Raw genomic sequence first — 26,176 nt, 5'->3', positions numbered from 1 at the left:
GTTTCCTTTTGGCTTTCTAGATATATATTTGAAAGCAAGTATTTTAGTTTTTACAACATTATACACATTGTTGGACCCAGTATAACTCATCAGATCAGATAATTGGCGTTACAATCCAATCAGTGTTTTGTCCATAATAACCATGTCGTCCGCATAAAGCAAATAATGTAGATGTATGTGTGTGTTCTCCTTCGGGGGGAAACAATGCATGAAAGAAAAAGCAGCCCTGATGTCAGAAATAAATAAATCAAAAAGAAGTGCGGCCAACAGACATCCTTGTTTCAAACCTCTTTCAGAATTAATAGGCGCCGTTAAACGGCCCGTACAATCTAGCTTGACATGTAAGGAGGTGGAAAAGTGTAATCCTACAAGGATAGCTAGCAATGATGATAGACAACCCCATTTATCCAACTTTGCTCACAATTTGTTTTTTGGGACTGTATCAAATGAAATGCCATAGTAAAATCGACAAAGGCAACGTAAAGAGGTTTTGCACGTACTGTGGCCTCTTTCTTCAGTATCTCAAAAATAAAACCAATTACCTCTGTTCCTACTCCTCTACAAAACCCTGTTTGAAATGCGTTCATTCTCACACTCTTCATTGCCCAGCTCCTTTATTCACAAAGCACCCAGCCAGTAAATATCTTTGATGGACTATCCAACACAGATATTGGTCTGTAATTACTGGGTAATATACAAGACCCTTTCTTATGGATTGGCACAACAAGCGAAGATAGCCATGATTCCGTGAATGTTTTCTCATTAATAACGGTTTTACATATCTTGTGCATTACTGCCACCCAAATCCATGGATTGCACTGTAGAATACAGGTTGCTAGCCCATCTGATCGGGGGGGGGGGGGGGGGGCATTGAGTTTTGTATTATTGTGAATTAGATAAGAGGTCCTCTCCATCCCAATCAAGTACCCATGGGTTGGTCTCACATTCAATTACCACAGGTGGATCATCTGTTTTTCGGCAATGTAGATTGATAGAAAATGAACTCTTGAACACTCCCCTGTGATGAGGTTGAAAGGAAAACAGGTTTGAAGCTTGTTGTTCAATGTAATCATGCGCAAAAGTCTTTTGACTTTTTACTCAACAAGACTCTCATCATAATGCGGGCATCCCTAAGAACTAGATGATGTCTATAATGACGAAGCCAGGCTTTATAAACAGACTTTGCTAGACGTTTTTGAACTATATCGTCTAATGCCAGAGATTTAAGAGTCTTACATAAATCTCCTTTCTTTAGGATTATCTCCCGATTAAATTTATGCTGGTGCATAACTCCTGGGAATATTCCCTTCAATGTTTTTGCATAGATTTAGTCCCACACCACTTGATATCCTTTACAGTTAAAACTTTCACTAAAGAAAGACACATAGGGACTAGATGACAACGTTGAGTTAAATATACCCACCCTGTAAGAGTTCCAGAGCTCCCTTTTTGAACCCGAATTAACTTCCAGTGGAGTGCAATACCTATCTGGGGGATCTTGCTTAGTTTTTTAAAGACCATGTTATCCTTAATGGAAAATGGTCACTGTCCACTATTTCTTCAATGGTCATGCTTTGTATCTGGTGGTAAATATCTTCTGAAACATAGCAGTAATCTAAAATGTTCTTTTTTAACCCCTTGGCCCATGTGTAATGAGGCAACTCGTCCCCTTTTATGTTTCGGTTCACAATACACAGTCCCAAATCATCCATAAGGACCCCCATGTGGACCCTCTTTTTAGTAAGATATTGTCGGCCACGGTAATCTCCTTATCCTTTGCTCAATCAAGACATTTACTGTTTAGATCTCCAGACACCATCACTGAATCCATTCCGATAAAATGCCAACTAAACAGAATACCTTCTATTCAGTCTAAAAACTCATTTTGCGGGACCTTTAGAGAGCTCCAATAAATATTTAATAGGAGAGTATCGGGAACACTGAATGATTCCAAGTGAAATATATTGCCTGAACATAAGGGTGCGGATGCGCAAACTTCACTGTGTTGTCCCAAACCGTGTTAGAAACCCCTACCAATAACCCAGCTGGCAATAGGAGAACAGAGAACCCATCGATGGTTGAGGCAGCCCTTAAGCAAGATTCTTGCGGGCAGATAAATCTGCATTTAGTAAAATAACGCTGTCCTCTTGAAACAGGTGTGGAAAAACCATTACAGTTCCATGAAAGGATATGCACCTCCCTTGTAGCATCCTATCCACTACCTCCTTCAGGTTGTACAACTACGCATCAGATTCAATGCTGCGGATAGCCAATTCCAATCAGAAACCCCACACTTTGTCCCTGTGTCCTTACCAACAGTTATAATTTGTCTTTTCATAGGTTCACGCCTAAAACACTGGATCATTACATTCCAATAATATATTAAATTTGAAAAATATATCAGCCCTGATCCTGATGCTGTAGCAATAGGTGATCTCCACCACCCTGTGGAAGAAAACACATGTGTAGTAACAATTCAGAATCAGGTTCCTTCAATAAGTATCCATTGTTAATATGTCTGCACCATTGTTAAGATGTCTGCAAAAATGCTACCTGCGGAGACCACTATGGATGGGACATTTATAGGGACATTTAAAAAAGAAAGGAGCCTGTTTCTAAAAAGAAAAAAAGGAAAAACCACAATCTGCATCCTGTCCTTTCTTACCCACCCACCTTGCAACAATTCCCCCTCTGATACTGAACTAGTTGTCTGTGAACCCTCATAGCTGCCTCCCTCGAAGCTGTCTTCCCCAATGATCCTGTTGCAACTCAACTAATTTTGATATTGGAAATGCCCCAGCTCTGGCTACTTGGGATGCCAAGGGGGAACCCCAGCATATGGGAGCCAGAATGTTGTCTCCAAGAGGATGGGAACTGATGAGGAAATTGACCCATAACGTGTGTCACAAAATTAGGGTAAATGGTGGGGTCATTGATGGCAGCATGGGCAACAGGCAGGGAGAAACAGACTCAGAGACTGCAAGGAGAAATTAAGCTCTGAGCTTAGACCAAAATAAGGGCTTGGAGCAGGCAAAGAAATCAGAAGACAGTAAATCATCTTAGGAGAGAAAGCATTGAATTCAAAATATTCATATTGTCGAAGAGACACAGAACGAATAGGGATACCTATACAAAAGGAATTTAAACTGAAGATTTAAGTGGAAGTCACAAATGATGGGGTTGCACCAGGACCAAAATGTACTGGTCTCATCAGCATCCTTTGAACATTTCAAGGATAACGTTTTTAGCTGTGAGGCACAAGGGCTAAGATCATGCAATGGCTGTGTAACTTATTTTTTTTTCAGGAAGGGAGGAGAAGAACTACCATCCTTCTCTGCATTCCATAACTATAATGCTTAGCTTAAAAAGGCAAACACGCTTTATAACTTTAGCTTTATTACCCTCCAAATCTCACTTAAGAGGAAGACCAGACTCAGGAGAAACCTAACACACAGGCATCATTGAAAGTGTCCACAAAAACCGCTCAGGACGGCTTTAGAGGGAGGATTGTACCTTGAAGTTGTCATATCTGAGGAGAAGAAAGGAGGAACTTATACCCATCTGCATCTAAAATTATTGGGGAATATGAAGACAACATTGCATTGAATGTAGAGCAGAAGGGAGAGAAGGAGATGGTCTCATTGAGGATCTCAAGAGAAAAGGGAGGGAAGAAAAGGGAATGAGCAACCCATTATACCTTCAGTTAGCTATTGTACAGAATGAAAGACAGAGGATAAAGATGAGAATGAGGAGGACAAGGTGGAGGAATTTAACAAGAGAAAGAAAATTAGTGGAAAGGAGGAACAACACAGAAAGAGTGATAGGAAGCACCACTTGCTATTAAGAAGATCTGAACAAAATGATAGGGAGATATCAACAGATAGTACAACAGATTCTACCATCGGGATGATGATGACAGAGGCAAAGGAATGGCATGAAAGAAACTCCAGGTTGTTATGTGGATTGTAACAGGTAGAAAAATAAGTTCACACATTTACTTCATGGGAACAGATGAAAACTACACTAGCAGAAGTGAAGGAAGTATTTTAAGGCACCCAGAGGAACCAAATATGTACTGGGGCACAATTAGTCTTCATTATGAAGGCAGAATCTTTAGAGACGAGCACTAAGAGGAAGAAACTTCATTATTTCATTGTTAATGAAGAACAATCAGATCAAATAGGATGTATAGCAGATTTTTTGGAAGCGTGTTAATTAGCCAGTATTTGATTTATGACAGCCACATAGAAGTAGAGGTAGTGTTACGCAAAGTATTGCCTAGATTAGAGGAAAATATGGGCATTTATAATATTGTGAAAAATCAATGACCGCCATAATAGGAACAAAAGGGAAAAATTATTAAAGGAGGTAAGTTGCAGAATGGTGGAAACCATTTGAGAGAGGAACCCATATACATTTGGGCAGATAGTTCTCTTTCTAGTATGGGCAAGACTTGGATCTATGTTAAAAGCTCACATTGCGAACAGGATTTTCAACATTCATAGAAAAAACATACTTGAAATGATCTGAAATTGAGTGGAGGGGGGGAGAAGATAAAGAAAATGGGAAAAGCAGATTAGAGACTTATGAAGGCAGTACATTGGAGTGATGTCAAGGAGGAAGCAAAGTGAATGATACAGAATGAAACAGAAAATAGATAATGTAGTTTGAAGTATGCTCAGGAAATTACAGAGGGATGGAAAAACAACAATAATGATATCATATGTTATATTGTGCTTAATGTCAGTGACTAGGCCCTAATTTTGCTACCAGGATTTGAACCAGTGTGGCTTTGCGTTGTCTTTCTTTCAAGACACATGTGTTGCACCTGAGCTATATTCCCAGCCCAATGTATAACAATGAGCTTTCTGGCAAAATAGGAAAGTGCTTATTACTCTTCAGATTAAGCTTAGGGAAAATAAGAGTATGGTTAGGAAACTTAAGGGTGGATCGCTGGGGAAAACTATAGCCCCCGACATTAGAAGTAAACAATATAGGCATTTTTCCAAATATAATATTGATAAGATGCAATCATTGGATCAGGGTAGCTATCAAATGGTTTTAACAAATGAGACAAGGGAGGTTTATCAAGAGCAGACTGTTATGTTTGAGCATGAACTATCAGATGTGGAAATAGATGCAGTATTCCAGGCTAAAGAGAATGGGAATGACCTAGGAGTGAATTAATTTCTAATCCTCGTGTATCAAAAGTGTGATCAATGTATTTCGCCAATTTTGCAGAAAAACATTTATTGCAATGTTAAAGATCCCATAATCTTGCTAAGAGGCAATGAAGGTTATACTCCTAAGGGGGGAAATACCCATAAAGGAACAAGCAATCCAGAGCGAGCTCATTGCTAGACAATAGCTTACAGACTGATTTCTCTACAAAATACTCACTCGTATCAGTAATGGATATATGTTACAGTGACACTGGTGGATTGTGTTGACACAGCGAAACCATTTGAGAAAGATCACCAGGATTGTATGGACTACAAAGATAAAGATGACCTACAGCAATCTTAAGTGAATGCTGAAATCACGTTACCACCTCCACCCTTCTGCCACCCCCAGGCTCCCATCAGAGTGTTTGTAAACGGGGCGGTATCTTGGGGTTCTTCAGTAGCAAGGGGACAGGGGTGGACTGGGGACCAAAAGAGGCCCCGTAAATAATTCTCCAAGTGGCCTCATATCACACTTTTTGAACATGGCCAACCCTTTTCCTATGAGAAAATGTGGAAATACCACACAAAAGAGGCCAAGGGTGCAGAGGCCTACCAGGACATTTCCAGAGTTCCCTATAGGCCAGTCCACCCCTGCAAGGGGAATAACTTGAATGCTGTGCTTAATTATTTCCCCTTGTGCAAAATTGTGGTGACAAGGGTGGGCATACGAGTGTTTGTATGCAAGGAAGACGAAGTGACATTTTGGGTATATTCAGAAGATGTGGTAGAACGCTCACAGCATTACAAGTGAGAATATTCAGTATTAAAACAATGTGAAGGGTTGTTCAGAAGCTTTTTGTTACTGAGTGAGTGAAGGCAAGATGCTGTGCGTGCCCTGAAACACAGTTTTGTGAACTGACCCATGGGCATCCATGATGTGATACTTAAGTGCAGGGAAGGTAACGATTGGTTAGGTATTTACATCAAGAGAAACCAGAAAGGAATGCGATCAATAATACACACTAAAATCATGCATTCTACAAAGAATCAAATATGTAAGAATGGTCTGATTGTCAGGATTTATATTTTCAGTTTTGTTACACATTTTTAAAACACAGTATTATTTTGGGAAAAAAATGACAAAAGGAAGGATTGAAACCATAGGTCGGAAAGGAATGCCACATATGTAGCTGGGAAATCCAAGCCTTCATCAGTTTTTCAGGAAATCAATCTGTAAAGCCACAGGGATGTGCAGATTAATAGGAGGGGAAGGGTCTATTGGTATATCGAGTGCGGGAGGCACAATAATATGTGTCAAACATAACGGCTAAAATATATCACTTTAAACATGTCCAGTGCAGGTGAATGCATGCATTTATTTGGAAAGGATGGTGTATCCCAGAGGACAGGGAACAGGATAGAACGTTTAGAATGATATGAACACAAGACATTAATCACAAAAATATTTCAAGATATTATGTCATTCCACAAGATACACAGGGAGGAAAGGAGGATGACATAACACACACCTGGATTGCAGATTCGGGGACATGAATTATGGTAGATGGTTGGCAGAGGAAATTACAGTATTATATTACATATGTTATGCTCACTTGATATTACTATAGCGCCGCTAGCCATGTATTATGGCTTCAATGCACTGTGATTGAAAGGCCCTTCAGCAGATCATAGTTTCAACAGAAATGAGAAAAGGAGCATTGCGTTCCGTGCAAAATAGTAGTTTGTGATTAAAGCAACTATTCCATATTTAGCAGAGATGACAATTGAATTGACATTGTAGAAACCGAAGTGGGAAGAGTGCTGAAGTGCGGTTGAGTGCTATGTCAGACTATGTGACAGCTGCACCATGTTATTTGTAGGCCTCATCCACATTCTAGGAGGTGCAGCACTAGTGCAGTAAGGGAGCTATTATATACATCAGTGTATAAACCCCAAGGACAGCTCCAAGGACAGCTCTCTACAGTTTGGGGCTCAAGTATAATATACAAGCAGAACACATGCACAACTAATGAAATGCAGTCACATACTAATTACATGTGCAAGTATAGCCTTCCTATGGTAAGTGCCCAAGCCATATCTGTAACACATTTGAGATCTACTCAGAGGAATGTAGTAGAACATGGCAGAATCATGCACATGTTGTTTGCTAGCTTGTATTGCATGAGGGAGGGGAAGTTCCACGAGTAAAAAGACATCCCTCTATTATATGCACCACTGAAGTGGGGTTACTAGCATGCAGAGACAGACCGGCACCATTTTTTAACTTTATTTGATTATGCTATGACTATTAACATGATACTACTGAATCCTCTGTACAGTGCTTTATTCCATGCTAAGGTCTCCTCACAGTAATAATAATATGTCATTTATATAGCGCGCTGCTTATTGTTACCCATCGTGTGTGGTGCTCATTTATCGACCTCGGAAGGATGAGTTTGGCCCCGCCAGGATCCGAACCTGCATCAGCAGGCTCTGCACGGATGTCAAGCGGGTGCTCTACTCGCTGTGCCACCTGACCAGTACTGAGGAGCAAGGAGGAAAGCTTTCGACACCCAGGCCAACTGAACACCAGTGGTCACAACGGTCAGCACTGAGGCACCCCGAAACCAGTCTGCTAACCAGTGAAAGTGGAGAGAATGGGTGTGAAAGAGAAGTAAATGTGCTCCAAGGAGGACTCACAATCAAGAGGAATTGTGACCGGAACAGCTTGTACATCTGGAAACCCTCCAATAACACAAAAGTGAAACGTTGTTTATGTTTCTTTTAGTTTGCACATTTATAGCATGGTTAGTGCAAGGATTTTATACTTGACCAAATCACCACCATACTAGTCTTTCTCAGAACCCCTGAGTCCTGTGTGTTTGTGAAAAGTGCTTAAGGATACAAAGATTGTCTTTGGCTCAGCAATGGTCCGACCTTTAAGAAAGACTGCAAAAGTGTCACAGGTAGCCAGGGCCCTGCTCAAGCCATCTCCAATAACCTCACAATAGCGACACCCCTCTACATATTGCTTTAAATCTATCTACCACTCAGCTATCTGTACCCTCTGTCTCCTTGCCCCGCATGACTCAATTTCTTCATCTCTCTCTTTCCTTGGCTTGCTTCCCTTTCACTTCCAACTTAAATTTAATTTCTTCTGTCTAGTCTTTAAATCTCTCAATGACCAGGTTCCCCTTATCTCTCCTCTCGCTCCCTCCATTCAGCCGACCACTTCCTTCTCACCGTTCCCCCTCCCCCATGTGCCTCCTCCTGTGTCCACTCCTTTCAGCTCCTAACCCCCTCCACTGGACCTCCTTACCTCTCTCAATCCACCATATACCTACCTTTTCCTCCTTTCGCACTTCCCTGAAATCTCTCTTTCTCCATTCCCCGCCTTGAAACCTTCCCCACCTCTCACCCCCTCCCCTTCCCTCAAATCTTCCCTATGATCCTCTCCTCCCTCCCCCCCTCCCCTTAAACTCCCTCACTTCACCCTTATATCCCTTCTGTTTCTCCCCTCCTCCTTCCCTTACTCTCCCCTCCCCTTCCCCCACACAGATTAATTGCTCTACTTACTGTTTTTATTGGTTCAATTCATTGTAAATTGCTTCTTCTGTTATAATGTTCTAATATTCTATGTATTCCGTTGTTATAATGTAAAGCGCTTTGGATGAAAGCGCTATATAAACATAATATATACAAATACATATTCCCCCTAGGCCAGAAATGGTGACATTCTATAGACAGGAAAGCTAGAAGGAAATATAAGTGCATTTAAATGGGGGAATCATTTCAACCATGGCTGCCCTGGGTGCAAAATCCCCTGACTCGGTTTCCCGGTTTCCCGGTGGTTCCCAAGGCCTGCAAAGTACCGTAAGGGAATGGGTAGAGCAGTGTGTGAATCAGGAATTCTCTTAGGCTGCACCTAAGTACTTATGGGAGTTAATTGAGTAATCCAGCCTTCAAATAACCTTCTCAATAGGGGCTGCTGTTATCATTTATTGTTAAAAGAGGGCAGCAAGTAATCTTAGATCACAATAGGGGTGTACGGTCTGGCTGCCAGATTGGATATCCACCAGTACCTTCATACCTGTGTTTTTAAAACACTTTTTTGCAGGTTTATTGGGGTGCTACCTGTCACCTTATGGCTCCTTGAAGGCACGTGAACATTAGGCATTTAAAGCAAAAATACATAATGAGACACAACATGACCTAACCAGCTAGTATTAAAGGGACATGCATGATGATAAACAAATTAACAAAAATAAAAAGAAGGGGTTAATAAGTACTGGGATCAAAGGTAAGATGACTCCACCCCTCACACTGTTCCTTCATTCTGCCCTGCACAAATTGTTGCCTCCTTTCATTAAGAAATGCCTTCCTCCTTTCATTAAGAGGTTTTATCTCTCCTGGCTAGAACAAGGAATATTTGAGGCTTTTTTGGCAAGAGAATCATGGCTCATTATTTGCCGGAACCTGTGGCTTCCATAAATGATTTGTTTTTCCTATTTCTAGCTTTCTTATGTGTTTTGTGTTTGTATACAACACTTAAGCTTCTGGGAGAGTGCTGTCTGGCGAGTGCTGTTCGGCTGGATATTCTGTTTCACAGTGTCTTTACTGAACCTGCCCTCATCGATCACGAATATAGAAAGCAACCTTTTCAACTTCAACTGCGAAACCAAATTGCGTGAAGCTCCTACCCCATTTTCCCAGCAGCCCAATAAAATCATGGGTCTGTGCGCGTCTGCGTGTGTGCTTCTGGAACAGTGCTGTATGGCGGGTGCTGTTCGGCTGGATATTCTGTTTCACAGTGTCTTTACTGAACCTGCCTTCATCGATCACGATTAAAGAAAGCAGCCTTTTCACCTTCAACTGCAAAATTAAATTGGTAGGAACTGTCTTCAAACATAGATTAGAAACCTGTGATTACTTGTGACTCCAAAAAACATTTATAAGAGCATTAAAACACTGTTTTATCTTTGCAGCATGAAGCTCCTCCCCCATTTCCCAGCATCCTGATAAAATCACGGGCCTGCGCGCTTCCACGTGCGCGCTTCTGGGAGAGCACTGTCTGGCGAGTGCTGTTCGGCTGTTCAGCTGAGCAGCCGAAAGCCCTCGGCAGCCGCAGAGAGGAGCTCATATCTAAAATTCTTTCCAATTTGGTAAGCTAATCCATTACCTCACTTTGCATGCTCACCGATGTATACATTTAAATCTGCCATGCCCGCACACACGGATGAACTGATGGTTTTTGTTCAAAATCGGTTTAATCCGACAAATAACATTTTTGGCACCCTGCATCAAAAATTTTGAAATCAAACATCATTTTGGAGGCTGCTAAGACTTCTTTGACAAACTGAAATAATGCCGCACCTGTTCAAGCCGCAAACTGAGGTGGTGCCAATTGTCCACATTTCTGACGAGGAAATTCTTGCATGCCAGACACAATGTCCCACAAAATGTGTTGCTATGGAAAGGACGAAGAGCAAACATCTGAAAGCAGGCGAGATTAAAACTGGGGCGCTTCTATCGTTACCAGCTATTGAAGCTACTGAAAATAACATCATGATTCATGCAAATGAAAACATGAAAGCCCCAAGACTTTACTCACAAGTGGTTACAAACAATTTCCTGCTCTTTACCAGGTCTTCCGCTGAGTATTTGCATAATGCCATACAGCGGTATTAATGATTTACATCCTCAAGACATGCTAGTAGAAGATGTAATACAAAGGGAGTCACAATTGAATTTAGTGATTGAAACTCAACTTGTAACATTGAATCAGACACTTTTCCAGGACCACCATCAAATCTTTGCAATGAGCTTAATGGTGATGTGTTTGAAATACACTTTCAAGTAATGCAGGTAGAAAATGTAACACAAAGAGAAATACAAACAAACTTAGTAACGTAGATGCAATTTGCACTAGCTAACAAAAACAAACCTACGATAATCACCCATATTACGTCCATGCTCTCGGAACCCTGTAATGAATTCTACAGTACATTCTGCAATGTCCTATATAAGGCCTACCCCGAGACCATCATTTGGATTCAAAAACACAATTATACCGGCATATGAAATTTCTCTTGCCGGGATGGATAATGGCATGTTTAGCCTTACTAAAATTTACGAGCACTTGGAGACAAAAAGTGAATACAACTCATTAGCATTACAGAATATAAATTCTCATTTTGACCAGGAATTTTCAGAACTGAATCAGATAAATCTTAGACCACAGGAAATAAAGAGAAATATGTAATCTTCCAGCTGAAACAGCTCTTACTAATAAACATCCTGAAATGACTCTCGGGCTGGATCCCAATGACATTGCAAGCAACAGAAATAGTGGGGAAGCGTCACACGCCGTGCACCAAGACAATGCAGGGCAAGCACTCAACTTCCCCCATCTCTCACGTTAACAACAGACACTTGTAAAAGTTTAGAGCCTCCAACAATGCATAGTGAGGATTTGAGTTGCACAGCAATAGAAACTGCTGCAACAATTTTGCAGGACACCTCAGAACCGTTCTGTGAGGTATTCCAGAACACAAAGGTGAAGGAAAGAAATACAATAACAAACAGAAAAAAAGAATCAGACTGTGCATTTTTAAAAAAACAAATTCATAAATGGGCTAACAACTCCTGTGCCCACGATGGGTGCAATCCTAGAAATAATAAACCAGCTATCTCACTGCAAGAGGATGTGACAGATAACAACAAGAACAGAAATATATCGGAGCAAGAAATAACATCACCCATAGTTAGCTCAGTCACCATTAATCAAAGTACTGATGAACCAACTTTTCAAACTATGGAAGAAAAAAGAGCACTCATTTAAAAAAAAAAAGTTAAAAAACGGGGAAACAAGAATGAAGCAAAGAAACATGATAAATGAGACCAATAATGGGTATAGAGAGATTGAATTGAGAGAGCCCAATACATATAAGGTCCCTCATCCCAGTGAAAAACAAACACGAGACTCTGATTTAAAAGTGTCTAACTTATTTACAATAATTATGATTGACAGAAGGGCCAATGATCCGAATCCAAACATATCTATATTATTGGCCTTATTTAAGACTGTCACAAAATTAAAAGCAATCCAATCACAAGATATTGAATTGATATCTATTGCCAAAAGCCAAAGAATAGATTTGGCAAATATAACAGTACCATCGCTGGTAGTAAGGCAATCAATATGGGTAGGGAGATAAAGTCTGCTGGACCGAAGATTTGAGCTAAATATCAAAAAATCACAGACAAAAAAAAAATAGCATCAAGATATAAAAAAGAATGTTGTAGGGACGATGACTCGTTACATACATGCACAGAACCAAAAGCCATATTGATGCCAGGGAACTTCAAGAAACCTTAAAAGAGATGTATACTATGAAGAAGGGACACAACCCAGTAAAACGACCAAATGGTCAAGGCTCAAAAAAGCAGTAAGAGAAACCAATCATAACTGCAATGAATAGGGTACAAAAAATCAGCAGCTAGCTACAATGAGAATTTCAGGATGGAACACTCGTGGATTCTCTCATCTTATCCATAAAGAGAGATCCCACAATTTGGGAATATAGGACATAATATTATTGCAGGAAATTCGGTTAACCTCCCCTCCAGTATGCCAATCTATCAAAACTGTCAAATATGTTGGGTACCTGCCATGAAACCACCAAAAGGGAGACCGATGGCAGGCCTTTTAGGTGCACTGAGAATAGATTCACCGGGAAAATGAACTCTATGGATTACTCCCCATCCATGTTTACAACTTTTAAAATATGAAATCGATAATCCCTTACACCCAATGGATCCCATGGCTGTGATTATCAATGCTAATTGGAATCCTGCAATCATCTCAGAATAGGCATTCATAAATCATGTAATTAACATATTTGTGGAAACTGATAGTACACCTACTATAAGAATTATGCTCATTGTTGGAGATTTAAATATGCAATGTTTAACTCTCAATGAAACCTCTATACCGCCTAGGGCTATCAAATTGATGACGTTAATGTCAGACAGAAATATGATACTCCTGAATGGTAGCGTGGAGGTGGATATCCCCCCACATCAACATGGAAGAGGCAGGCAACAGTCCGAAGCTGTCAATGATTATGCCTTCACCCCCAAACAAATATCTAAACTTGGTTTCTAGATTTGCTATCATCCCAATGAAAGCAAGTGATCATAATATACTTGAAATAACGTGTGCTTCAACACCGGGACCATTCAAATGTTATTATAACTTCCCTCTGCAATTATCCCAAGGCAATTACCGAGTCAAATGGACAGAATTTAAAATAAACAAATTGTTACATAAACTAACTCATGATTAACAACTAATGGCACACGAGTGCAATAAACAAAATGACTATGTTATGTCCTGTCTTTGTTTATCTGGACCACAGATTCAAACTACTGACTGATAGATTGAGCATTATGTAAACACGACCCTATTATTAGAGAAAAAATATTGCAGAAGAGATGTGAGATAAGAAATATCAAGACAACAAATTGGAAAGAATATATCAAAGCATTTATGAACATCAACACTTAATATAAAAATATTATAATCCAACACAAATTTCTAAAATCACTAAGTGAAAATGAAAAGATGCGAAAAGCTATAGCTTCAAAATCCGGTGCTCACATCTGGAACCTATTAAACGATGGAGCAAAATGAACTCAACTCCACACATCCTAAATGCTATCGGAGAATAAGCATGGGTTGAACACTTCAATGCCTTGTTTAATTACAATAAAAGTCGGAATGAGGGAATTGTGAAGTGCAAACAACTCAATAAGAAATTAGTGATAGATGTCGTACACATTCGAGAAATAATCCACCTGATACTAATGGTATTTCAAATGCAGTTATTAAAGCCTTTCCTGAACAATGGTCACTCATACTGCATGAACTATTTCTAAAAATAGCACAGACAGGTCTCATTCCAGCGTCCTGGAAGCAATCCATCCTAATACCAACATTTAAAAAAGGATATATAACTCACCCGGCCAATTACAGACTTTTGGCACTCCTTGACACTCCCGAGAAAATGTATGCAAAGTTATTGCTTGGGTACCTGAAAAAATGTCTCAAGGCCAACAACATGCTTGACCCAAAGCAGTCCGGATTTGTTACTGGAATAAGCACAGCACCCAATTTATTAATTATACAAGCCCTGAAATAACAAGCCATAAAGAACAACAGGCCTCTCTATATCACATGTATAGACTATAGGCACACCTTTGACACAGTCTCACAGTCTTTATTATGGGACAAACTGAAATTAGCCAGATGTCCATCACAAAAGCATGCTTCCAGGACCAAGCCGCCGCTCCTGCCGCAGATTTGGTGTAAATCCGTCCAGCGGTTTGGGCTGTAGGCGTGCGCAAAGATTTTTTCCATTATGTCTATGGGAAAAAAAAAAGTTTTGGGACCCCCCTATAACTTTGCCCCCCCTGGACCAAACCTAACCTCTCCAAACTTTGCAGAGTGGGCCATATACTTTTTTTGCAAAGTTTAGTGAGGATTCGTCCAGAGGGAGCGAAGTTATAAGCCACCCAAAAAATGCTCTTCCTATGGAAACGCCAACTTAACCATAACTACATGGACGCTACCGCGTCCATGTAATATATATATATAATAAGAGAATGGATTGACAATCACATAGAAAATGGCATTATGGGGATATAGCATATGGAAGGATATCAACGAGAATGCACCTAGTAAAGACTAAGGTATTTATATTGACTCTATTGAAATGTTTGTCCAGCCACCCTATCCCATTCCTCTCTACCCCCACCTGCCCTCCATGCACCCTCTCTATCCTCACCCACCATACCCCACCCTGTCTACACCCTTGCTCTCTACCTCCACTCACCCACCCTACCCCACCCTTGATTCACACAGGCCCCTCACTCAGCCACCCTCTACCCTTGCCCACATATCACACCCCGCCCTCTCTACCCCTGTCCACCATTCCCCCACCCTTTATGGGATATATCTAACCCATCCTACCCCCTGCTATGCTCACCCACCCACTCTACCCTACTCTCAGTTCCCCCTCCCACCGTACTCTAAGCCTCTGTACTCTCACCCACCATACTGCACCCTGTGCACTTGCACCAACTCACCCTACTCCCACCATATCAACTTCCACCCATCCACCCTATCCCATCGTCTCTACCATCAATGCCATGCCACCACCCTCTCTAACCCCACCCCCCCTCTCTACACCCTCTCTACACCCACCTGCCCTACCTGTACCCTCTCTACCGGCACCCATTCACCCTACCCCCACTCGTCATCAACACAAACTGCATAACAGAGATCAACTAAGATGTTGTCATCTATTATTGCAGTTTCTGATTTATTTTGTAAATCTTTATAATTTAGCGACCTGAAAAGGGATATTTTGGAGGAGAGGTACGAAGGAGGGTGGAACTGGGAAGGGAAGAACATTACGGTTCCCACTTCTAACAATGAGTCAAAAAAAGGAAACAATTATTTTGTTTTATTTTCTCTATTCTTTTTTCCAAGAAATGGGGGAAATTGCCACTAGTCTTGGAGGCATTGGGCCTGGTGTTCTGAAATGGCCCTTGCCCAGCCATCTTGAGTGGCATCCCCCACCATCATCCAATTATGGCATATGCAGCACAACATGTTGCAATCTTTCAGATCCGGTAGTATCAGCAGCAGGGGAGGTTGGGTCTCGGTGGAGGTTTTCTAAGATATGGTGGAGGAGCCATATGGTGCAGAGGTTGCTGTGGTGGTTGCCGGTGCAGAGGTTGAAGCCACGCATTGACGCCGTAAAAATGTAAGCCTATGTGCTTTTATTTTGTGTTGTTCATGGGCCTTTTCGGTAGTCCTCATCAACGTCATCCCAGTGTACTCGGATTAAGTTTTAAATGCGGGTGCATATCCTCAAGCTCTGCACAATGGCACGTTAGACGGTTCCCAGCATAGAACCTTCTCGCTGAACTTGCACTGCACTTGTTCAATCTCTTTTTTCGATTGATGCTCCTCTACTATGAAGTACCTCCAGCTGTCCCGGTTTTCTTCTTCCCACACAATATATTGTGTGGGGGATAGTGTTGGACCCAGATGACATCATCGCTGCTACTGTTGTGGTCAGAAATGGTAGAGAATGTCTGACCTGGGAAGAAAATATAATAAAATCAAAAAAGACACAACAAAAAGTACTATGCCACTAAAAATAAAAATATGTTAAAAAAAACTAAAATAATGAATTGAACAACAGAATAAATGACAGGACAAAAGAAAGTGGTATATGGACCAAGGAGTGCAAAACAGGATGGGAAAAAAGAGGAGTTTGCTCAAAAACATTTTCTACTTTAGTCAATAGAAATCAGGGTGTGTAGCCACAGCTATGAGCCATGCGTCTCTGCCTTACCACAGCATGAAATCCAATTAGTCAATGGCGTATGATTGGCTATTCCCATTTAAGAGGCTACAAATCATGTGTGTTTGCATCACCACAGCTCACAATCGAATTGGGCAGTGCACAAGGCACAAATGGGCAGAGCTGCATTAATGTACCGTGCTACCTGATTGGTTTTCCTGTTGACGAGGCTATATGTCATGTGTAGGCACTTAAGAGTAGTGTGCAAAACAGATTGGTTGTTAATGTACACACAAATACATCATCACGTCTAGAAATCCTGGCATCTGAATGGGTTGTTGGCGTACCCACACTTATTCATCACACCCAAAGATACCTATCATTTTTACGCATTTTTGTCTCTTGGAGGGTGAACTTGTTTGTGAGACTCCAGGAACTTTTAAAGAGCACTATCCACATTTGTCCATTCCTTTCTTACCATCCCTTGTGCCTACACCTTTGTCCTTTGTCCTTCAATTTGCTGTTTGTGTTTTTTTTATTTTAGTTTGTTATTTTTTTAAAAACTTTTAAATTTTAAGGGTCAGAGTCCTTTTGGTGTTGTTTTTTATGGTTTTGATTTTCCCTCCCCAGGACCCGAAGGACGTGGATAGTGGTCTGTAAGGGGTTTAAAAAATACAGTGGGCATGGCCAGACGCTGTGCCCACTGACCATGGCTCGAGGCAATGCCTAGTGGTCTGGTAGTGTTTTAAAACATACAGTAGGCAAGACAAAACAAAAACCTTGAAATTCTATGAAAAAAACTTTAGTCAATGATCAGTTAAGGTAAAAAAAGTACAATGTCATCATTGTGGTCTTAGGTTGAGCAAAAGGGTGCAGGAAGATGAGGTGGCTTTAGCTGAATTTCCAGGGTTTTGTTGCAATACATTTTCTACCTTAACTGATCATTAACTAAAGTGTCTTTTTGAATGAATTACAGGGCCTGCGGTAGCAGATCTGCAGTTATGGTTAAATTGCTCAAATTATAGAAATATCACTTTATGAGCGGCTTGTAACTCCCCCTCCCAGGATGAATCCTCACCAAACTTTGCAAAAAGGTATATGGCCCCCTCTGTATGATTTTGCAAGGTTTGGTACAGTTTCATCCGGGGTTGGGGGGCAAAGTTATAGGGGGGGTCCGAACATGTGTGGAAATCCTCATAGATGCAATGGAAAATAAATTAGCTTGTGCCTACAGCACAAACCGCTGGATGGATTTTTACCAAGTTTGCGCCAGGAACGGTGTCTTGGTCCCAAAAGCGTGCTTTTGTAAATTTGGTGTACATCCATCCAGTCGTTATTTGTTAAATGTCCAAAAAGTAGGTACAAAATAATCACTGATTTTTGGGTCCATGGACTCATTTCTTGATTCGATGTGTGCGGATGACTCTGGACCAATCAGAGAGCAACGTGATTGTGATGTTCACGGACAACATATGTGCTCGCTGATTGGTCAATAGAAAATTTGAGATGCGTCAAAACATTTTGAAATGGACGCCATGTTGGATTCACGAACAGCGCCCGTAGTCTGCAGACATCGCATATAAAAAAAATTGCACTTGTCAAACTAATATCTCTGGGGAGGTGAAGAGTGATGATGATAGGATGGGATATGTCCATAAAAATGCAAAAATTGGGTGTTTTTTCATCTCAGATGTCTGCGAATATCTCTGATGTTCAAAGGCAGTCTTGTGATGTCCACCAACATTTCTGAAGTTCGGGGGCATCCATGGATATTTACAGGGTCTGTGAAAAGCAGTTTTTCGACGGCTTATAACTTTGGCACCACTCAATAAAATTATGCAGTATCATTTTAGACCTGATCCTGAATGGGTCTGCAAAGTTTGGTGTTGTTTTGTGAAGAGGGTGAAAAATTAAAGGGGGTCCCATTATATTTGAATTTGGTGTCATTTGACGAATCTGCACAAAAGTTTGCAAAATGATGCTACACCCAGATTTGAATATTTTTGCAAAGATTGGTGGGATTTTGTCAAGAGGGGCAAAATTATAGGAGAGTCTCACCATTTTTAGATGGCTTATAACTTTGTTGCTGTTTGACAAATCTGCACAAAAGTTTTCAGAAAGATTACAAACCAAACTTGAATGTTTGTGCATATCTGAATGGATTTTGTCAAGTGGGGGCTAAGGTATATGACTATTGTTTGTTTCTATATATTGAGACTTTTCAAAAGATAAAACATGCATGGATTTGCAGAAAACAACGCAAGGAGCATTGGAAAGGACCCTTAAGAATGGTTTCGCAAATGTGTCTGTGTTTTATATTTTGAAAAATGTCATAATGTAGGTACCAAAAATAGTGGTATACCTTTGGTGACTGAGGTATAGCTACTGGCCATGACCATGAGGGACAGGTCATGTGGTTAAAGTGGGCATGGCCAGCAGGGACCATCTATGTGGTAACATTTTATGAAATCTAGATAGGTTTGAATGGGAAAATAATTTGGCTTGTGGCTACAGCCTGGAATGCTGGACAGGATTGCAACAAACCTTCACAAGGAGCATCAGCAAGTTCCTCAAAGCATGGTTTTGCAAATCTGTCCTGTGTTTTATTTTTCTAAAGTGTCAAAATGTAAGTACAAAAATGGTGATATAACTTTGCTGCCTGGGCAATGGGCCTGGCCATGAGCAAGGACCAATATGTAGTCTGATTTGCTTATTGGGGTGTGCGGCATGACCGAAGCTCGAGGTTTGAATGGGGAAAAATATTCTGTTTGCGGCTACAGCATGAAGTGCCTGACTGTTTTACCAAAAACCACCGCGAGGAGCAAAGTGTTTTCTTTTAATTTGAAAGGTTTTGTTACAATGTATTCCTCACCTTAATTTCCCTGAAACTAAAGTTGTTTCTGTCAAGTTCAAGGGTTTTCTTTGCAATAGTTATTTTACAGGCCCCTAGACATGCCCTTTGGCTGAAAGCCATCACTAGTGGTGGGGTACAAATCTATGGAATAACAACCCTTAAAATTCAATGAAAAAAGCTTTCATTAATGATCAATTTAAAGTAAAAAAAAGTCAACAAAACCCAAGAAATTCAGCTAAAGCCACCTTAACTTCACACCCCCTGTTGCACAGCCTATGACCACAATGATGACATCACAGATGAATTCACTGATAGCATCACTGATGACATCACTGGGAACATCCGCTCTACGCTCACCAGCAGCCAGAGTAGAACTTTGTTCATGACCACTATACATGTCTTTCAGGCCGATTTACCAGTACATTTGGCCCTGGCCAATGAGCACAGCCTTAGGACATGCTCACTGTATTTTTTAAAACACTACCAGGCCACTAGCCATGGCCTTTGGCCATGGACAGTGGTCACCGACTTTGGCTGTGTACACTATATATGTTCCCCCAATATGTTTATTTTGGACCCACTATTAAGCTATGGCTTTTCGCTGTCACTACTGTACATGCATCTCAGGACCATCAGGCAGGGCATTCAGCACTGGCCAGTGAGCACAGCCTTTGGCCGTGCCTACGGTACATATTGAAATACCACCAGGCCACTAGCCATGACCTTCAACCCTGCCCACCATACATGTTCCCCCAACATGTTTCTTTTGCAACCACTAGGCGGCCATGTACTTTGGCAGTGACCACTATACATACCTTTTAGGTCCCCAAGCCAGGTCCTTTTGCCCTGGCCAGTAAGAAAGGCCTTCAGCCATGCTCACGGTATATTTTAAAACATGACTAGGCCACTAGCCATGGGCCACTAGGTGGCCATGGCCTTTGGCTTTGACCATTATCCATGTCTTTCAGGTGTACTACCCAAGGCCTTTGGCTCTGACCAGTAAGCACCTATCTTGTAAAACTCTTCCACTTTTTTGAATTAATGTAATTTTTTTAGCTCTCCTTTTTAAAACGTTTTTACCATATCCACAATTATATTAGCAGTTTACTACAACAGGATTAAGCATGCAACGGCATGCCAATACATTGTACATGTTCCATACCATACAAGTAATACAAGGAATGTGCTCACTTAAAATTAAACCTTTCCTTAGATGTTTTCCATGTTGCACAGGGTATAACTTCATGTGGAAACATTGCTTACCATGCACACACACTAACAACTGCACTTTCATTATGGGAAAACAAATGGGAGTAAAAACATTGTCATTTTTTTGATTAATTGTTGCCAACATTTCCAGTTTGGTGGGGGGGGGGGGGCGGGCTTGACAAACCTATGGTTTAGAAAATGTCATCCAAATCCATTCAGCAAGTCAAAGGTTATTAGCCTCCCTCAGCCTCTCTGATGCAAAGCATCAAGACCAATATTAAGTTTTTAAGGTGCAGCGGGCAACTGGATGGATTTACCCCAAACCAGTCAAAAATATTAAGTCAATTTGTTGTGTCCAAATTGTTTCTTATACATTCAAATCCATCCAGCAAGTCAAAAATTATTAGCATCACTCAGTCTCTCCTGGAAAAGGCACCAAAGCTGATATAAAGGTTTTAAGGAGCAGGGGGCACCCCCTTCTCTGTCAGATATGTTAAATACTATTAGATGTATTTACCCCCAAACCAGTCAAGAAATGTCCATGCTTTGTGTCCAAGTTGTTTCTTATTTTGTCCAACTCTGCCCAGCGGTTTTTGAGCTATGGCTATTCAAAAACTACATGTTTGCTCTATCGGAAAATAAATGGGCTGAAAACTGGGAAACTGTGGTATTTTGTATTCATATTAACCTTTTCATTTTATAACATTTTGTAATGTCATTCAAATCCATCCAGCAAGTCAAAAGTTATTAGCTATAGTATTTGGAGACAAAATGCCTGCTTTTTCATTCCTAAAATGCCGCTCAGCCTCTCTGCTGCAAAGCACCATGCAATATACCTTTTTTTGGGGTGAAGGGGACAAATATTAAAAAGACTACTGGACAGAATGACCTCAAACCACAAATGGTTCACGAGTCAACACTTCATGCCCAAGTTGTTTTGTAGTTGTCAAAATCCGTCCAATGGTTTTCGTTCCCAAAATTGACCATTTTTGTCTATGGGAAGATGAATGGGAATGGGCCAAAAGTGATTTCTTTTGTTTTCTTAATAACATTTTTATTATTTAATGGATCTTTCCCAAAATGTCCAGTCCGGCATTACCTATGTGTATGACATTTTCAATAAGATTTCAGCCAAATCCATCTTTTGAGTCAAAGGTTATTAGCAGTTCATTCTTTATATGTCCTATGGTACTCAGCGCTCAATTTAAGTATAGGGTAGCAACCTCCACACTATAATATATGTATTTATTTATATATATGTATATATATATATATATATATTTATATATGTATTTATTTAAATATATATTTTCCCATTGCTCCCTCATATGATTCCATTCTCCTCCTCACACCTAGAACCACACACTCTGAACACCCCACCCTACCTGACACTGGGTGATCTTATCCCCACTGTTTACTCGACAGTTACTGGTAGATCCATTGCAGACACTTTCCCACTTCCCTTTGTTGTTAGGGCCCATCCCCTTGCTTCTCTGCTCCCTAACCTTGTTCTTCCCCCTATGATTCTAAAGCACTCTGTTGCTTCCCGAGGCTAGGTCTGTGCTCAATAAGTACCCTGATAATAATAATAATAGCCGATGTGCACAGAAGAAGCATAATGGCTGCACTGCAAATGTTCTAGTGCTACAGTTCATAGCATGTTCCTGGATGAAATCGGGGGATTGCCAGATGATAGAAGTTCCCTGGCCGTACTCAATATCTGGGTGTCCTTTGACACAGTTGGCCGTGCCTTCGTTCTGAAACACTTGTTTTCATTTTTGTACCACTAGTAAAGTGCAATGCTGGATTATGGATTTTGCATCAATTAGGGTTTTCACAGGAGTTCTTGCTTACTTTGAAATCGGTAAAACCAATGTTAGCTTTTGTTTTTCCTGAAGCTCTGAGCAGTCCATTTGTTTATTCCGTACATATTTAGAATATATTTAGCAAAGTTCTGTACTCTTCTGAAATGCAGTACGATGCTTTCACTGGCTATATTCAGATCTCCCTATGGTTAAATGAGACTTATGTGTAAATAAAGCCTCCATTTTGGATGGCATGATTGTCATGAATCATTGGATGAACTGAAATCGACCCAAATTCAATGCCACAAAAATGGAAATCGGACTCTGGAGCAGGTTGGACAACAATTTGTTACCCAAACCAGTGCATTAAATGGGCAGGTACTACCCTGCCCTCAGTACCTGCACTACTCATTTTGCAGAAAATAAGTGCCTGCACTTCTCAAAGACAAAAAGACAGTACGGGTACTCCACTACATGGTGAGATGAAAAAAAGAGCATTTCATTTAACTGGATTGCAAAAATGTACTAAGTTCCTGGAGCCTCTGCTGTTGAAAGCTGTGCTTTCCCCCTCTGTCTCACTCCCACACCCCCAGCGTCTGTAAAGTCTTCTTCAAGGACAACCCTGCAGAACAAAAAGTAGAGATACATGCAGACCCAGATCTAGGCATGGATCAGCATTTTCCCAATGGGGCTTTACATGCTAACCATGGGGTCCCTTGAGAGTTTTCTTGTGGAGCACAGATTGATTTTGAAAGACGGGGCTATTACGTGTTTTACACCTTTTCTTTGTTATTATCACTGCCTTTCTAAAATGAATATATATATGTGATTGTAAAAGTAATTTATAACGCGCCTATACACACGTGTTTCTAGGTGCAATAAGACAAGGGATGGAAGACAGAGGGAGACAAACAATATTAATAGGCTTTATTTCATTCATATCAGTGCGAGAAAGTGAGAAGTGCAGGGGGAAGGGGAGGTGGGAAGTGCAAGGGAGAAGGGAGGGTAAACGGGGCAGCAATGCTATGAGAAAGTGCAGCCACAGCAGCCCGGCTCTGGGTAGTGCAAGTAGACAAGGGACTGTGGGGTTACAGTTACATCCCTAAGTCCATAGTAGGCCAGGAGGCAGTGCAGAGGTGACAGATCAAGGAGGAGCCTGGCACCCAGGTACCCAGCACGATTCTGAGGGTAGCCAAGCAATCAGTCGTTATAGCAGACAGGTAGGTCAGGTAGGTCAGCAGGGGAGGGAGAGAATTATCAGTAATTGGACAATGAAAGTGAGCACTAATAAAACTCCCCTTTTACATCATAGTTTACATCTATGAAGTCTGTTAGTTTGACATTCAAAAAAGTAATTTAATATAGCTAGTCACATTTTCTTATTACAATGCATAACCACATACTTGAAGTTTGTGTGAAGAATCCCAGATTAATTGCATAACTAAAGTGCGTGATCCTGATAATTTAATTTCACTTTGCATTCATTGCCTGCAAAAATGGAGAATTCTCAAAGCATGCAATGTTTTTTTACGTTACAATAGTGATGTCAAAAACAAGCCAAATTCAGTTTGTGATTGATGAGCATATTTGAGAGATGCTGCACTTGGCTGAAAGAATCCAATTGAAAGTTAATGGCTTAACAATAAACAGTGAGATTTTGGTTGCAATCATTGAGATGTGTCTACACAGAATGTGCTAAAGACCATGCTCAGAAATTAACAGACTCGTTTTGATGGTCATCTAAATTTCAGGTCTGCAGATAACCCTTCTGACTCATAATTTGCCCTATAATTTGATTGAATGTAATTGCTATTGGCTCTTCTATGTATGCCACTGTTACCTCAACCTACTGTAATTCGGCTACTGCTTGCTCCAAAGCACTACCCGGTGCCATGTCACTCCACTGTGGCTTGCAGTGCTGCACTGGTTGGATGTTCCAAATGTCCATTTGGGTCTTCACTGACTTCACGCCATTCTAACATGCTTAAATCCTACTTTCCAACACATGGCACAAATACCAATTTAGCCATCCACATATGGCAATAAAACACCTGTTCCCAACACCCATCAAACGTCAGAAAACAACACCTCTCCAACCAACTTTTATATCATAGTCTCAACCATTGCATCCTTTCACTAAGAGCACATGCAGCTCCCATCTGGATGCAGGTGCCCCAAGTGCTCTGAACGCGAACCGACTAGGAACAGACTGACACGCAGTACAACAGTACATCGACATACCAGCAAATGCATCTTGCTTTTTCATTCTCTCACCATAAATCAACCCCAAACTATGTGCGTACTGAAGAGCATATTCAGTATTGAGTTGTGGCTATGTATTGTCAAGTGTTAGGCAGGAAGCAGAATATTAGGCTGAATTGTTGTTTATAAAAAAAAAAAATGATGTCTTAAAATTGAAATGCAGCCCTTCATAAACCAAAAATAAAAACCTATTGCAATGTTCGGATCTTTCATGTATTTTTCTTAATTTTAATCAAATCGTCTGTATCTAGAAAAAAAGACAGCAAGGAACAGTTTAACACAAAAGCAGGAATTAAATATGCAGAAGCATGTTGCATTTGCAAAACCAGTACTACTTAAAGTGACTGACTTCACAAATGCAAAGTCTTAGGTTGCAATGAACAATATGGATATTATAATTTGCAAACACCATTGCAAATCACAGACATCACAATCGCTGGTGAGTTACACGATGGCTTTTGTGAAAAATCCGTTTTGAACTTTACTTGTAGCTCACAAAGAATGTATGAATGGCTTCTGTCCCCTCATGAAGGACACACGTTGGGGGCACATGTGAGGTGAGTGGACTCGATCTCCTGAGTATTTCTCCCACACTCATGGATCAAACAAGGGAGAGGACCATCACACACCGGCAGATAAGTTTGGAGCTATGTTAATCAGAGGTAGGAAACATAATATGTGACTGAATCTGACCAAAGTCTACAAGTTCTGAGGAGGTGCTTGCCTGTTGGCTACAAGCTCAATTCTTGCAATTCTTAATCAATGTTCACTTATCCCACAACCTTCCCACCAACGTGTAGGATGCAGTGTGTTATGGCTTTCTCTGTGCCTCTTGTGCTTCTATATTTTATTGTTACTTTATGGTATTGTTTAAATCGTGGACCTAGCACAAGATCAGCGCACTGCTGTACAAGATGTGGGTAGCCAGCATTTGGGGTGGCACTTTTTAACAGTAGGACAGTACTGTCAGTTGTGGTCTGTTCTTTTGTTAGACTAGTCCTTGGTCAGGTGTTGTTGAAAAAGCCAGGTTTTGAGAGCATTGTGAAATTAGAGAATTGTGTGGCCATTCTGAGCCGATACCGGGATTGAGTTCCAGAGGGTGGGTGTGTGACAAGAGAAGGATTGTATGCAAGTCCTCTCTTTGCAGACTAATTGTGACTATAGCATGTTGATTGATTTGCTGCACACGAGTGTGGCCAACCAGAAATGTGGATCTTAGCCACCAGATATGGTGGTGTGCTACTTGTGACTGCTTTGTAGATGATACATGCAGTCATGAACAGTATTCTGGCCTGGAGCGGAAGCCAATGTAGTTTGCGTAGGATGGGTGTGATTCAGTCAAATTTCATGCACACATAATACGACATGCATCAGCGTCGTGGAATGCTTTTAGGGGAGCAAAGTGAGTGGCTGGGGGCTCTGTCAGGAGGACATTTCTCCCTTCCACCATCAATGTGCAAGATCAAAAGGCTCAGAACTTCGGTTCAGAAGTCCTGAGGTGGG

The sequence above is a fragment of the Ambystoma mexicanum genome, chromosome 10 (assembly GCF_040938575.1).
Source record: "Ambystoma mexicanum isolate Mex_15411 chromosome 10, UKY_AmexF1_1, whole genome shotgun sequence".
Classification (NCBI taxonomy): domain Eukaryota; kingdom Metazoa; phylum Chordata; class Amphibia; order Caudata; family Ambystomatidae; genus Ambystoma; species Ambystoma mexicanum.
Note: the sequence above shows the minus strand (reverse complement) of the source record.